This window comes from Lissotriton vulgaris, chromosome 9 (assembly GCF_964263255.1).
Source record: "Lissotriton vulgaris chromosome 9, aLisVul1.2, whole genome shotgun sequence".
In the NCBI taxonomy this organism is placed as follows: domain Eukaryota; kingdom Metazoa; phylum Chordata; class Amphibia; order Caudata; family Salamandridae; genus Lissotriton; species Lissotriton vulgaris.
Window position 1 is genome coordinate 1,231,299,924 of NC_141697.1, and position 16,299 is coordinate 1,231,316,222.

The 16,299-nt window shown below is 46.9% G+C and overlaps 1 protein-coding gene and 1 long non-coding RNA gene across 2 annotated transcripts in view; both read right to left on the reverse strand.

The window, feature by feature from the left end:
* The window catches only part of TTLL3 (tubulin tyrosine ligase like 3), a 306,216-nt gene that overhangs the window by 136,049 nt on the left and 153,868 nt on the right, over nt 1-16,299 (reverse strand). The window lies entirely within an intron of this gene.
* The window catches only part of LOC147693129 (uncharacterized), a 53,979-nt gene that overhangs the window by 15,489 nt on the left and 22,191 nt on the right, over nt 1-16,299 (reverse strand). The window contains exon 2 of the long non-coding RNA XR_015299853.1: nt 2,144-2,256. This is a non-coding gene — a long non-coding RNA (uncharacterized LOC147693129). The remainder of the gene's footprint in view (nt 1-2,143; nt 2,257-16,299) is intronic.

The window sequence follows — 16,299 nt, forward strand, 5'->3', positions numbered from 1 at the left end:
TACGGAGATGGAGGCCTAGTAAAGCGAGATCAGTTACAAGTGCTATTGTATCAGAGCGATCTGTAATGTCAATGTGGAAATTAAAATCACCAAGTAAAATAAAATTTTCATTGGCTTTGATGTATGGAGCTAGAAGCTCAGTCAGGGCTAGAGAGAACCCAGCATTGGGTCCAGGTGGACGGTATACTAGTGCGCCTTTCCAGTATACTGTGGGGCTAATTTTGAGGTGGAAGATGATTACTTCCATAGTAGGTAGCAGTACTTGTTCTAGAATTCTGATGTTCAGAGTATCTTTGTAAATAATAGCGATGCCGCCTCCTACCTTTTCAATTCGGTCCTGGCGAAGAATTTTGTATCCCATGGGTAACCCTAAGGTGATGGTGGGGATAGTATGGGGTTTGAGCCAGGTTTCGGTAATAAAGCAAATCTCAGGATTAGTGCTGTGTAGGGTATCCCAAAGTTGTACATGGTGTTTGGGGAGGGACCTTACATTTAACAAAAAACTTTTCCAACCTTTAGCAATAGTGGGATTATCACAAGGAAGCCCGGTTACAATATGGGTATGGGTAGCTTGAAAACCACAAGAAATACAAGAAAAAGGTCCTTCAGGACATGTGGGTAATCTGTTGGTACATGTATGATTGTCCTGGGGCTGTAAGGAAAGAAGATCCTGTGCTGTGTACCTTATAAGAGGACCAGGTAGTAGCATGGCCATTATACCCGAAAAGAGGCAGAGTGGAGGGTCCCTGGCCCCGTCCTGTCGCGGACGGGCGCAGACGGGCTACTCTTTGGCTACTCTTCGGCGTAGCTTCGGCTCCACTGCGCGCGAACGCTGCGCGCTCATGGAGAGGCGAGGGCTAAGTAGCCCCGCGAGACCCAGCTGCTAGAGCGCTAACCGCCAAGCAGTTGGAAACAGGAAGTGGTGTCCTCCCCCTTGCAATCAGAGGGGAAGACGAATCAGAGATCTACAATGCGTCTCCTATGGCAGCGTTACACCCAAACGATGGAAGTGTGGTAAAGTGAGTGTGAGCAATGCGAATTAGCAAATTTTAAAAAGATTAAAAATCCGTATTATATCACAGAGTTAAAAGCAATGAGCAATCACATTCACAATATTGAAGGAGCGCGAGCTCTGTGCTAGAGCCTGTGGCGAGCAGCGGGTCAAAGGTACTGCCACTACCCCTTACCGCATCGCGATGAAGTCAGGCTCAGCCTAAGTAGCCCCGCGAGACCCAGCTGCTAGAGCGCTAACCGCCAAGCAGTTGGAAACAGGAAGTGGTGTCCTCCCCCTTGCAATCAGAGGGGAAGACGAATCAGAGATCTACAATGCGTCTCCTATGGCAGCGTTACACCCAAACGATGGAAGTGTGGTAAAGTGAGTGTGAGCAATGCGAATTAGCAAATTTTAAAAAGATTAAAAATCCGTATTATATCACAATGCGTTATTGCTCATGACCGGAAGTCGGTGAACGCTTCAGCGGGCGTGGTCTGTGCGACAATCAGAAATGTAGGTGTGTAGCCAGGTCTGGACCCTATGCAGTTTGACGATGGAGAAGTGTGGCTCAATGGTGGAGAAGGGTGGCTCAATGGTTAGAGCGGCAGACCCTGATGCAGAGGTCTAGCCCGGGACCAGGGTTCAATTCCCGCCCGGCGGGTCTTGGGCTCAAAATTCCACGGACCTGACAATTCTCGCCTCGGTGCCTATTCCAATCATTGAGTCCCACTCTGCAACTATGGGCAATAGCTTGCTTAATCTCCACAACGGCCCCCACAACACTAAGGATGCCTGGCCTCCACCTTGGGGGTGCCCAGGAGTGGACGCCTCACAGGGAAAGCCAGGACTGGTTCCACAGCGGTATTCGTACAAGCCCTTGAGACCCTTGCGGGTGAGTAGTGCGCTAAACAAGTATCAATTTCTTGGACACACATTCCACATGGGTGGGAGTGGGTGGCGCGTGGGCACTGGCCAGTTAATTTGAAGACAAGTGGGGATGAGTAGGCGCATGGGCTGGGGTCCCTGTTGAGCAGAGGTGGGGTCAACATTTATGTTCCAGTTTGCACATGTCGGTTCGTACTCTCAGTGGCTGCACCAGCACCTCCAACATATTGCCAAGGAGCATCCAAACACAGTGTGAACCTTTACCTTGGTTGCCATGGTCACCATGGGTGATCACCTCAGGCAGGTATTGTCTGCTGTATAGGGCCTTTGACTTCCGCTGACCCGTCTGTCATGGTGACGAGAGATGGAGCAACCACCTGAGAGGAGAGAGAGGCAGCCAAGGTGAGTAAATGAAGGGAAACAGTGCAGACAGAGAGAGAGAGAGAGAGAGAGAGAGAGAGAGAGAGAGAAAACAGGAGTGTCCACAAAGATGCGACAGGTAGTAAGATAAAGAAAAAGAGACCTACAGACAGCTAGAGACACAGGAGCAAAGATTGAGAGAACAGACACCGGAGAAAGGGGGGGGAGGAGGGGGTTGCTAACTGATATAACAATCATTGGCAAAGCCAATAGGTCTCGCCTATACAGTAGCCTAAACCCATTGGCTTTGGCAATGTGCTTTGCCATGTTGTACACCAGTGAGACAGCTGTTCAGCATGGCTAAAAGTTAGTGACAGAGTGTCCAAGCGTGAAGTGGGGGGAGTAAGGGAGTAGAGTGTCGTAGAGTTGAGTAGAGGAGAGTAGAGTTGAATAGTTCAGTGGCAGAGAATAACATAGAGTGCAGTGTCATAGATTGCAGAGTTGAGTGGCATAGCGTGAGTGTGGTGGATAGGGTGGAGTGGATTGAGGTAGTGGGGTGGATTGGATTGGAGTACATTGGGGTGGACTGGATTGGGTAGAAGGGGTTGGATTGAGTGGAGTGGGGGGGATTGGATTGGGGTGACCTGATTGAAATGAGGTGAGGTGGATTGGATTGGGGAGGTTTGAGGGGTGGATTGGATTGATTTGGAGTGCAGTGAACTGGATTGGCGTGTGGTGGGGTGGATTGGAGTGGATTAGATTGGATTGCAATAGCGTGGATTGGGTTGGAGTGAGGTGGATTGGATTGAGTGGGGCGTATTGGTATAAGTGGGGTGGATTGGCATGGATTGGTGTAGGGCGGATTAGAGTGGGGTGGACTGAGGTGCACTGCACGATGATGTGTTAAAGCATCATTATAGAGATTACACATAAGAAAGAAACAGTGTCGCTTTGCAATAAAATACTCCTCATCGTTTGAGAACAGCGCCCACAAGCAAAAATAAAAGAAATATTAGTGCAAAGTGAGAAAAGAAGACTTGGCAAAATAACAGTAGAGGATGCTGAGTGGAAAGCGCCAGAAGCAGCCACAGACAGGGCAGAAATGTATAGAGGGGTGTAAAGGAGGAAGAGCAAAACAGACAAGTAGGAAGGAGCCCAGGGAGAGAGGAGACAGAAATATAACGAGGGAGAGGACCAGAGACATGGAAAGGCAGAACCCAAAGGGGGAGAGCAGAGACAACATAAGAGTGGGAATGAGGCTGAATGGCCCAGGTTCAGGCAGCAGTTACAGGAACCACGAGGCACAAAAGAGTTCAATTCAGATCTTGACATCGATAAACAGCGGTCGAGAAATAAGCAATATAGCAGTCACCTTTCTCCTCAAGCACCAAGTGAGATTCCACATCAACCATACTGTTCCCAAATTAGCATTTATTATGCAAACATCAGCTGGAAATATATAAGAAACAAGCAAACATCTGCTTGCATTTTTTTGTAAATACGCAGATCTTGACCCCAAATACAAGCTTTCCATTGCAGTACATGAAACTATGTTCCCCCGCGTCACTTTCATCAAACTTCAGCTATTTTCTTTTTCTAAACACACTTTTTTTTTAACGTAAATTGATTTTCACTGACAGGAAATTCTCGAATTTATTCCCCAAACCCAGATTGCCATTTACATTAATCCTTTCTATTCTGTTTAGAAACACTAGCGTGTCACCTTTAGCAAATAACAAAATATATAGATAGATAGCAATTTGATTCCTAAAACCATTTTTTTTAAAACACATTTGGTTGAAGTTTACAATTCTAGTCAAACACACGGCATGTACATTTCCACAGTGAGGTGCAAATAACCAGAGAGAGTAAGGGAACCATCGTGTAAGATGCAATTATTCAAAGCGTTCTATGCAAGGCAACGTCTCTTCTTCTTACTCTCCAGTTCAAGCATAAACTAAGGGCATGGAAATGAATCCCACGTGGTATATCATGTTCTCGACATTCGCTCCTGACATTGTCCAAATTGAAGTCTAATCTAACTTCCCAGAAGTACCCACCTCCTAGCCCTCTCCCCAGGCATGCGACTGCCAATTCTCTGTACAAATTGCAGTGTGTGTATGTTACGGTATGTCTTTTTCATTCCTAAAACCAACTTGTCATTTTTGAGAACATAAATTTGGTCTTAAAAAATGACCCAGAAAGAAAGAGAGAGAGAAAGAGAGCACAGACTGGCAAATAGATGGCAGGGGGTGGGGTGGGCTGAAAAAAGAGAGAGAGAGAGGGAGAGAGAGAGAGGGAGTGGGAGAAAAAGGAAGAGAGAAAGAGCAAGAGTGAGGGAACGAGAGAGAGACAAAGAGAGCGGCGTGGAGAGAGACGGACAAAGAGAGAGAAAAAGAGACACAGAGAAGGAGAGAGAAAAAGAGAAAGAGAGAGAGAGCGAGGGGGAGAGGGAGGGAAGGAGAGAGAGACAGAAAAAACAAGATAGAGAGAGGGAGAGTCAGAGGGAGAGAGTGCATCAAACGACAGGCAGAAACAGGCAGGGCACAAGTCCTAAAAAAGAAGTGGGGGAGCTAACCTAGTTAATCAAAATGCAAGTGACATCACGGCGCGTGACATCACAGCGTGTGACATCACGGCGTGTGACACCACGGCGCTTGACATCACGACGTGTGACATCACAGCATGTGACAAATGCAAAAACCAGGAAGTGACATTATAAGAAGTGACATCAGATCTTAAGCCCTCACATATATGTTTAACATGTCTATTATGATTACATTAAAGCACATCTTCCAGTTCACAGAGAATCCCTCCTGATTTAGGCAGAAGATTTGCACTTTTGTAAGGTACACATAAAACAATGTTCCCTTTTGTCTGCGCAAACTTCCTCTACCCATAGTGCTTTAAAAGAAAAAATGGTGGTACTTAAATTATTTCAACGCTTCCTATTGGGTAGTAAGCACTATATAAATGACATTCATTTTGTGTAAATACTGGGAAAGACCAACACATCTGACACTCTTACAGTGCATATCATCAGCTCAACACCGTAAGAAAAGTCAAGCCATTCTTGCCTTCTGAGGACATCCAGTCAGCAGTCCAATCCCTAGTTATCTCACGCTTGGATAATGGTTTGGTGACCTTAGCCGGCCTTCCTATAGCTGGTCTGGCTCCGCTTAGAGCCACTCTTAATGTGTCGGCCAGACTCATTACGGGCTCCAGAAAACATGACCATATCACGCCGGACTTAATTCAGCTTAACTGGATATCCATCCAAGCAAGGATACGTTTCAAGATAGCTTGCCTGACGCACAAAGCTATTCATTACAACACACCGTCTACCTAGCAAAAAAACGTGAGCAATCGGGCTCGAGTAGGAACTTAAGAAGCCCTAATGCTCTACTTTCTAAACCACCCAAATTCAATATGAAAAGAACTTACAACCGTGCCTTCTCTGGTCTCCGAGAATTTGGAATGCTCTTCCTCCCGAGATCAGATCCAACCCATCGACTATTGCATTAAAAAAACATGTCAAGTGGCTACTACTGAACGACCATCTACAGCAATAGCCGGGATGCCATCTTTAATCCACTTCCATCGCCAGCCTGGCAATCTTTTTACAGGTCGCTCAAAATGTGTTATGTTTCTCTTCACAGGTCCTTTTAGATGTACTGCATGCTGTAACTTTTTTAGGTACTTCTTGTGTTCTATTTTGCACTGCACTCTTGTTTTAACACCTTCGATGCTCAAGACGAGCTCAGCTCGTCATGAGCCACGGTGCTCGTGTGCTCATGACGAGCTGAGCTCGTCATGTCTGTTGGAACGCTCGCACGCTGGGCTAACTCCCCTGCTGTGCGAGCGTTCTAAAGAAACAGGTGTGGTCATGACGAGCTGAGCTCGTTATGAGCACACGACCACCATGGCTCATGACGAGCTGATCTCGTCATGAGCACGGGGGCGCTGCATGCGCCCCCTCCCTCCAGCACAGCGGGGGTATATGCCCCGCAGGGAGGGGACTAAAAACTCTTGCCATGTACCCTCCTTTGTACAGGGCTCTGATACCCTTTTTGGGTCATGTTTGCTCTTTATAAAACTTTTCAAATAAATAAATAAGCTCGTAAACAGGGACTGAACAAAGTGAAAAGCTGCCTCTCTTAAGTATGTGTGAAGTACTAACAAGGTGTGAGCCTTTGTTTCCCCTCTGCAGCATTGGCATCAGGTGTGAGGCTCCTGACTGCTCTCAGCCAGGTGACTCCAACAAAAGGAGGCCTGATGACCCCGGAGACTCGGCTTTTGTTATGGGACCAGCAGGGGTCAGAAATAAGAGAGCCCGTCCCCGCCTGCATGTTGTTGTGGATCCAGGGCTAGACTGGTGGTAGCGGGCACTAGGCTTTTCCCTCGGTGTGCCACTAGGGTGGGGGCCGATTTTGGGCCCCTGGGTGCCGTTTTGTTACAGGGCCGTTTTTGCAGCATAGCTGCAAAATGGGCCCTGTAACAAAATCGTCTGAAACCGGCTCCAGCAAAGAGCTCGGCCGCTCCCAGGGGGAGCCGGCCGAGCTCTTTGTCAGGGCCAGTTTCGGTTCACAGTCCGGCCATGTGCGGATCGAAAGCAGACAACGTGCAGGCGCTGCAGAATGTGTCCCGTGTTTGCAAATTACACTGGGATGAATTCAGCATGTTTTGCAGTGGAGCCCAACTTCTTAGCAGGGTGGACGGCGTCCACCCTGTGAAAAGAGTGAGTGGACATTGTCTACCGGTGTGTACCCATGACTCGTGGCCTTGAGACAAGGTCCCGACAGAAGTGAGGAGAAAGGTAATGAGGAGGAAGAGATGGAGATGCAGTTCAACGCACACATCCCCCAGGCTGGCACTGAGGTGCAGTTTCCACCCACACTGCCACCTGGGAGTCACTGAATGCCCTTACAGCCCCCTCTGGGCCACATGGCATGGCGGTGCAACAGTCAGTAACCCATGTACCTGATCCAGGCTATGGGGTCGCTTTAGAGCACCATAAAACCAGCGGTGCTCGTGACTCCTGCCCTCACTCTATTGAGAACCATGGGCAGCCCTGCCCATGAACCTCAATAGAGTGGGGGCACCGACGTTGATGCCTTGGACCAGGAGGCCCAATTGGAAAGGGCCACCATGCCAGAGCGATGCTCGCCCTGCCCTGGTCATGGCGGGAGGACTGTGAGTTCCTTTTCCCACTTGGGTCCAACATGCGTGACACAGTGGCCACCACAGCAGGGAGAAAACTCCCTACAAATTAGGGTTAATGATTTTTTGTTCATTGGAAACAAACTCTTGCTTTATAAATTTATATTCAGAAAATAAAATGCTTTGCAGAGCAGGCGCGTGAAGCATGGCGCCCACACGGCATAGGGCCAGTGTCTTCAGTGGAGCCCCCTGGTGGGAGTCCTTAGATGTGGTAGACACGCCTGCAATGATCCACTCAGAAAAGAATTTTAAAACTGCAAGCTGGCCATTCCCAACATATGGGCCATCAGCCCACCCGCTCCCCTGAACCAAGGCCATGAGGGAGCAGTACCCCAGGGGCACCACATCTGCCCACTTGCGTTTACCAGTTTAGAAGTTCATCAGCTGGCTTTGGCTCAAAGAGAGAGTACATAGAACTCGAGAAGGGTTCATGAACAGGGGTAATTGTAGAGGCATATCCAAGAGAAACAACAGGTGGATGTAGAGCTCTTGAAAGTGCACAGAGAGAGCTTGGGAAGAAGAGTGGAGACATACAGGTCAGCGGCTAAGAGTACACTCCTGGCGGCAGAAGATGAATTGAGGTCAGAGAAGACTCATGCATAGGAAGAGTGCATAGAGGCGCATATTCAAGGCAAGAAGAGACCAGTGGTCCATGGTGGAGGTGTTCCGCGTGTTGACACCATCCTCCCCTATGAGGCTAAATATGTGTCCAAAAGGAACAAGAGAAGGCGCCTACGGTCTTGTTAGAGATGACCGGAGTGGTAAACGGTCTAGTACAGGAACAATTGAACTTTGAATGGTGAGCTTCATACCTCTGATAAGTGGGCCATATTCTGCAGTTGCACTTATTAAATGGTCACATACGCGGCGGCCCTCATATTAAAACCTAAATATTAGTTATTATGTTATACCTTTGTAAATTTCCAGCCCCTCCTTTTTAACGACTTACCTTTAAAGGATGCTGTGAGGGCGAGCATTCTGGGGACCCCTAGTGGAACGTTTGTCCCCTTATCTCTCCCCGTCTCCTCTTCTGTTTTCACAGACTGTGTCCGAAGAATACTGCCCCTTTAACCGCATCCCTGCTGCCGCGATTTTTGCGCTACACAGCTTTTTTCGAAAAGCTGCTTTAGATGACGAGCTCAGCTCGTCATCCGCACACGCCCCCCGTGGCTGATGACGAGCTGAGCTCGTCATCAGCATCGAAGGGGTTAAGCCGGTGGAATTCCTGGATCATGTGACTAGGTCACATGATCCAGACAACTTCAAAACGGAGGACAGTGAAGGGAGTTGGTGTTCAAGTGGACCGACCGTTGAAAGAAGCCGGGAGAAGACGCTGGTGAAAACCTTCATCGTGACGCCAACGGACGAGGAAGGAAGCTACTGAGAAAAGCAGAAAGACTCGTCGCCCTTGGAGACGCGCTGAAGTGAAGGAGCAACGGATGACGACACAGACGGGCAGCCAGACCCTACCTGGCAACGCGTAGCAGCGATCCACGGTCCCGGAGGGATGTGGCTCAACAAGGTACCGGGCGGTTTGGATTGGTTTGGGGCCGCACACTGAAGGAATTCAGCGGGGAGGTAGTTACCGAAGGTGGGGAACCCGAAGCCTCTTCGTCATAGAATTAGTACACTAAAAGGGACACATTGGTGGCGGTAAGGGTGAACCCCCCCCCCCCCCCCCCCACCTCCCCGGCTTCCTGTGAGTAATTAGTCCGAAGTGAAGCATTCCCCTGACGTTTTTTTTTTTCCTCTTTCATACCCTTCCCTTCTGTTGGCGGTCTTCTCTTCCACATGGGACCTGCTCAACAAGCCTGCCAGCACTGGAGCACCTAAACATCATTTAGTCACCACGAAGAAACTGGGCCAATTTCACAACTCCCAGAATTCCTTACAGCAAGGACTGTCGTTTCTGTTTTCTGACCCACTATATTTTCACTTTATCCATCAAAGACTGACTTGTCTAAACCTTAATTGTCAGCCATTAAAAAGACAACCCTTTAAAAGAACATTAGTTGTCCTGGTCTGCTTCTCCACCGCGCCACAGATGCATTGGAACACGCTGCAGAACTTTACATTTGATAATAGCAAACAATAAAAGACATTTCAATTTCTAAAGAGAATTCTATACACTGCTGTAAACACCAAAAATAATAGCAAGAAACTGTATTACAAGTCACTTACAACCTAGTAAATTATATAATTTAAATCGTATACTTAACAATATTAGTACTTTGATATCTGTGAATCTATACCACGCAATAAGAAATAGTTAAGATGCAACGTTGTAGAAAAGTATTTTGGGAAATATTTGTTTTACTATATAGCGTTGGTTTATAATGAGGTTTCAGTCCTGTACTGTTTTTGTGTTTTATTAATTACAGTCCTGAGGAAGACTTGTGGTTGCGAAACGTGTTGACAGGTTGCGATTAGAGATAGGGAGATGTTTGTCAATAGGGATTAATGCTGGGAGGAGAATGCTACATCAGGTGATTGACTCCTTTGCTCATGATAAATTAACTGAATTCATCAAAGAGAATAAGTGCCTCCTCATGGTTACTTTTATAAGCAGTCCTTTGAAGTAGGAGAGGGCCAGCAAGTCCATCTATTGGGCCCCTTCCCAGATTGCTGCAACGCTCTATCCCCTGTGTAGTCTGTAGTTCAGTAGTTACTATTACTGCATGGTCTTCAGCTGAGTAGATACTATAAATGTATGTTTACCCCAATGTTGTGCATCTTACCCATACCACTTTGTAGACAAGGATATTCACTTCCTCCCCACCACTCCTGCCGGAAGCATGCCTGCGCAGTTATCACCCTACACATGGAAAAACAACCTCCTGGGGTTACCACGCAATAAACCAAAACGAATCCCATGTTTAGGTGTCTGGGCGAATGGGGCAGTATCTAGAAGCCATGGTTACAGCTTCGAATTCAGGTTAGAAATTATTAAAAAGTTATAGAAGTATTTGGATGGAATGGATGAAAGGGTGGAAGGGCTGCAGGGATGGAGGGGGGGGGGGGGCGATTAGGCTTGAGTGGGAAGGAAGCATCAGTCCTTGAGACCCTACATCCCCAGAGGCTGGTGACACTACTCACCAAAAAGAGCGTCAAGAAACTGCTGGCTGCCAAGAGCTTCACAGTGGACTTGACGCGGGGTGTGGCGAGGCGTGCAGCACTCATACGGTTCCAGGTGCAGTGCAGCCTGTATGTGGGTTACATGCAGGGGTTCTGAGCAGGCGCAGGATGCAGTGGGACTAATTTCCCCCAAATGTCTCTTGTAAACATTGCAACTCAACGGGAAGGCCAGAGGCTGTGCTGCGTTATGAGCTCAGAAGTCAGAGGTTCCTTCGGAATTTACTTAAAGATACTTAATGCATTGTAGCGGGCAATAAATGGGTGACCTACAATTAAAAAAACAAAAAACAAAGGGAAAGTGTGTGACTATTAGACTAAGGGATCACCAATCACTACAAATAATTAAAACTTATTTGATAATGTTTGAAAACGAATGTGCTCTGGTGAAAGGAGGCGGCGATGCAATGCTTATGGGTAGTGCTAGTGACCAGAAAACAATAGTGAGGAACAGTAAAACAATTTTAAATAAGTTCATGGGCAGGTTTTGAGCTGTAGCAGTCAGGCGATGAGAGAGCCACATAGGCTAGTAAAGCATCTAATGTCTGAAGGGTCAGCTTCTTACAAGAGAGCAGCCCAGAGCACAATATGGATAATCGACGAACGTTTCGGCACCTTAACAGATACATGTCAAGGTCTTCACCATGACATCCTGCAAGAGCGCGTGCTGGACCTCAACATGGAGAACCTTGATTCTTTGTCCGAAACAAACTAACCTAACAAAACCATTTATGAGTAAGAATAGGAACAAAAATATTAAAAATTGCACCAAAGTCTGTCTTTGGAAAAAGTATGGTGAGAGGCAATGAGAAAAAAAATTGGTCTAGCGCAAGATGTACAATAAATCAGGATTGTATGACAGATCATAAACAAACAGCTAATGGACAAATATTTAGGGACAGAAAAGCATAACAATTCTGTCATATAAAATGAAAACTGAGAAACGAAGCCACAGTCAATCAGAATGGAAGGCAGCTACAAAACCTGTGGGAGCCTTTGGGCGACATGTACAAAGCTAATCCTTTGCGATTATAAAATAGCGAATTTATGCTGTTCGCTATTCGGTAATCGCAAACGCCAATGTACAAATGCGTCTTTGACACATTTTGCGATTCCCAGTGTTACAAATAGATCTACCTTATGAATATTAATGAGATAGGTCTTGGATTGCAACCTATTGGTAGTTGCTAAAATCACAGGGATGGTGGCCTGCTGAGGTCAGGAGACCACCATGTCTGTGATTGATTTTAAATAAAGCATTTTTTTTAAGTGCAGCGTTTAAGCATGCTGCAAAAAAGAAAGATGAAAAGTTCTCTTTTCATTTGGTAAGACTGCCGGCTCTTGTTTTACAAACATTCACAAAGGGGAAGGGGTTCCACTGGAAGTAGGTGGTAAAATGAGAATGTTTTGTAACCTCATTTCAGTAACAAAATATTCAGACATTCCACTGTGATTCGTTATCAATACAGAATCACAAACCCAATTTGCAATTCGATAATAGGTTATCTAATCGCATATAGTGCTTTGTAAATTTGAAAAATAAAATTTACATTTGCAAACGGACCACAAAAAGCGTTGGTACATGTGGCTCAAAGTCTGTAATCCAGTTGGAATAAGAACTGTGCACGGGGCAATTGAAAATGTGTTAGATCTGTGAACAGAGAGACCCGTGCTTGTAGTCAACCCCCCCGCTTTAGCAGCTACAGGGGGGGGGGGGCTCTTGATGAGTCTCTTCAGACTGCAACTCAGCAGAAAAAGACTCATACTTAAAGTGACAGTGTGGGCGGGCGGGTGGATGGATGGATGGGTGAGTGAATGAATGGATGGATGTAAGTTAGGATGGATGAGTAAAAGGGAGTGAGGTTGGATGAATGCATGAATGGGTAAAAGGGTAGATGGATGATGGAAGAATGGATGGATGAGTGAGTGACAGGATGTATGATGATGAATGGATAAATGGATGGATGGAGTGAAAGGCTGGGTGGATGGGTTGAAAGGATGGATGGAAGGATGAGTGAGTGAAAGGATAGATGTAAGGATGAATGAGTGAAAGAATGGATGGATGAGTGAAAGGCAGGGTAGATGGATAGCTGGATGAAAAGGTGGACGTATGGATGAGATAAAAGATGAATGAATGGATGGATGGATGAATGAATGAATGAAAGGGTGGATGCATGAGTGAATTAAAGGATGGATTAGTGAAAGGGTAAATGGATGGATGAGTGGATGGACAGGCCAAAGGGTGGATTGGAGTGAAATGATGGATGGCTGAGTGAAAGGGTTGATGGATGAGCGAAAGAATCAATAAATAAAAGGATGAATAACTAAGTGAAAGGATGTATGGATGGAAATGTTTGATGGATAAGTTTGGAGATGGATGGTTAGGTTTGGATAAGGATGGGTGGGAGGATGGACGGAATGGTGACAGATGGAATGTTGGACGAAAGACTGAATAGATGGCAGAATGTACAGGTGAAATGGTGGATATTAGCAGGTGGATTGAAGGATGAAAGGATAGATGGATAGATGCTCTGATACAAGAGACAAGCAGCCTCTTCTGCAGAGGGCCACAGTGACTTGCTTCGCTTGCTTGGTGCCGTAAGAGCTTTGGTTCAATGTGGGGATATTACAATTTCTTGGTACTCCCTTGCTTCACGTGGCTGAATTTTTTAGCACAATAATAAAATGAATATTGACTCTATTTTTAGTCATAATATTGCTTATAGCTGTTTATGTTTTTACCTAGGCGTTTGAACTAGTTTATTTATTAATTTTGTTTTGTGACGGAGGCAAAGTCTAGAAAACAATATTTTCTTTCAGAAAACAAAACTCATAGCATCCTGGTAAGCAGTAGTTTCCACCTCCTCAGACTTTAGCTCTGGGTGGAAGTGTTGCACGCTGATCCTCTCGCACACAGACTAGGTTTGATTATCTGATTCACACAGGGCACTAAGCATCCATCTTCATACGGGGACTTTCCGTGTCCACTGTCACAATGTCATTCACATACTAGGAAAGCGCCACATTTTCACAACCAAAGTACAATCTAATCCACTAGATCTGTATTACTTACATAAATTGTAGTGTGACTGCCACACACATAATAGCAAAGTGAAACATTTTTGCTAAAAGGTCCAGCTGGTCTATTGTCTTTCTTATTATTTATCTAAATAGTAGTGCGGCTGACATTGTGGGTGCCACTGTGCTTTCTACACATGCCACAGGGTTTCCAGCAGGAACCCCTGACATGGAGGCTTCAGTACAAGGGGATTCTCACAACCCCTGGACAATTAAAAGACTGTCGAGCAAAGATCAGCCTAGGGGTGGCGACCAAGGCCTCGTCTCGATGCTTCCGCTTTGGGCTCCTCTGAGGTGAGCCCATGAGCTCTGGTCGAGGCTGCATCTTTCACAGCCAGAGTTGATTAGTGTGTGGTGTATGAACGACCATTGTGTGTATTGGCATGAAAAATTGATGCTTTCTTTCCAAGCACCTATCAGACGAATACACAAGTTATTTACAATTCACACAGACATAACACCTGACCTTGAAACCATTAGCAACAAGAGGAATTTCAACCAGAATTAAAGTACAAAGTCCATCACTTCCACATTCTTACACTTTCTGTGAGGAAAAGCCACTAACAACTTAAAGTAATTTATTGCAAAGGCACAAAACACAGCTCTGCTGTCTTCTGCCATAAATCACCTCCCTGGAAACTCTAGAAATCACAAATTATAAATGAAGCGCGGCGCAGGCAGTGATGGAAGCAGATATCAGTTCCAAGGTAAGGGTGCAGAATTGTATAATCACAACAGATAGAGCAGAGAGGAGAAGAAATGCCTAACTGAAATGTGTAGCCCCCTTCTGCTCTCACCCCCTTTGTCCCCCTCCAGCCCCCACCCGCCAGCCCCCTATCACTGTGTTCCATCAGCAGCAAGTTAGGGCTCACGAGTTGATGTACTTTGTAAGAGGACACACGGTCTGATTCACAAAAGTAAACTTAGAACAAAAGTCTAACTTAGACCAAAAACGCAAGATTAAGAAATACATTGCATGCAAAACTGGATTTAGTGTGTGTTTAATAGTGAGTCCATGTACGAAGTTGTCTGTGGAAAGACCCACGCTTCAGTTTAAAAAAAAACACATTAGAGCCATAACTAACTATGGGATAAATTACAATACAATCCCACAATGCATCTGGACTAATTGTGTGCTGGCATGCCTTGCAGTGGGCTCCATCCCCCTTTGGCAAGTTAGAACTTCACTCAAAAAGTGTGCTTTTTATGAATTGATGGAAATGGGTTAAGCCATTTCAAGAAATTGGCGCTGGAAGAGGCAGAGACGCTTTAAGGCATGGGCAAAGCAGCATCGTCAAAGGGGCATGGGCAAAGCAGCATCGTCAAAGGGGCATGGGCAAAGCAGCATCGTCAAAGGGGCATGGGCAAAGCAGCATCGACAAAGGGGCATGGGCAAAGCAGCATCGTCAAAGGGGCATGGGCAAAGCAGCATCGACAAAGGGGCATGGGCAAAGCAGCATCGTCAAAGGGGCATGGGCAAAGCAGCATCGACAAAGGGGCATGGGCAAAGCAGCATCGTCAAAGGGGCATGGGCAAAGCAGCATCGACAAAGGGGCATGGGCAAAGCAGCATCGTCAAATGGGCATGGGCAAAGCAGCATCGTCAAAGGGGCATGGGCAAAGCAGCATCGTCAAAGGGGCATGGGCAAAGCAGCATCGTCAAAGGGGCATGGGCAAAGCAGCATCGTCAAAGGGGCAAAGCAGCATCGTCAAAGGGGCAAAGCAGCATCGTCAAAGGGGCATGGGCAAAGCAGCATCGTCAAAGGGGCATGGGCAAAGCAGCATCGTCAAAGGGGCATGGGCAAAGCAGCATCGTCATAGGGGCATGGGCAAAGCAGCATCGTCAAAGGGGCATGGGCAAAGCAGCATCGTCAAAGGGGCATGGGCAAAGCAGCATCGTCAAAGGGGCATGGGCAAAGCAGCATCGTCAAAGGGGCAAAGCAGCATCGTCAAAGGGGCATGGGCAAAGCAGCATCGTCAAAGGGGCATGCAGCATCGTCAAAGGGGCATGGGCAAAGCAGCATCGTCAAAGGGGCATGCAGCATCGTCAAAGGGGCATGGGCAAAGCAGCATCGTCAAAGGGGCAAAGCAGCATCGTCAAAGGGGCATGGGCAAAGCAGCATCGTCAAAGGGGCATGCAGCATCGTCAAAGGGGCATGGGCAAAGCAGCATCGTCAAAGGGGCAAAGCAGCATCGTCAAAGGGGCATGCAGCATCGTCAAAGGGACATGGGCAAAGCAGCATCGTCATAGGGGCATGGGCAAAGCAGCATTGTCAAAGGGGCATGGGCAAAGCAGCATCGTCAAAGGGGCATGCAGCATCGTCAAAGGGGCATGGGCAAAGCAGCATCGTCAAAGGGGCATGCAGCATCGTCAAAGGGGCATGGGCAAAGCAGCATCGTCAAAGGGGCAAAGCAGCATCGTCAAAGGGGCATGGGCAAAGCAGCATCGTCAAAGGGGCATGCAGCATCGTCAAAGGGGCATGGGCAAAGCAGCATCGTCAAAGGGGCATGGGCAAAGCAGCATCGTCAAAGGGGCATGGGCAAAGCAGCATCGTCAAAGGGGCATGCAGCATCGTCAAAGGGGCATGGGCAAAGCAGCATCGTCAAAGGGGCAAAGCAGCATCGTCAAAG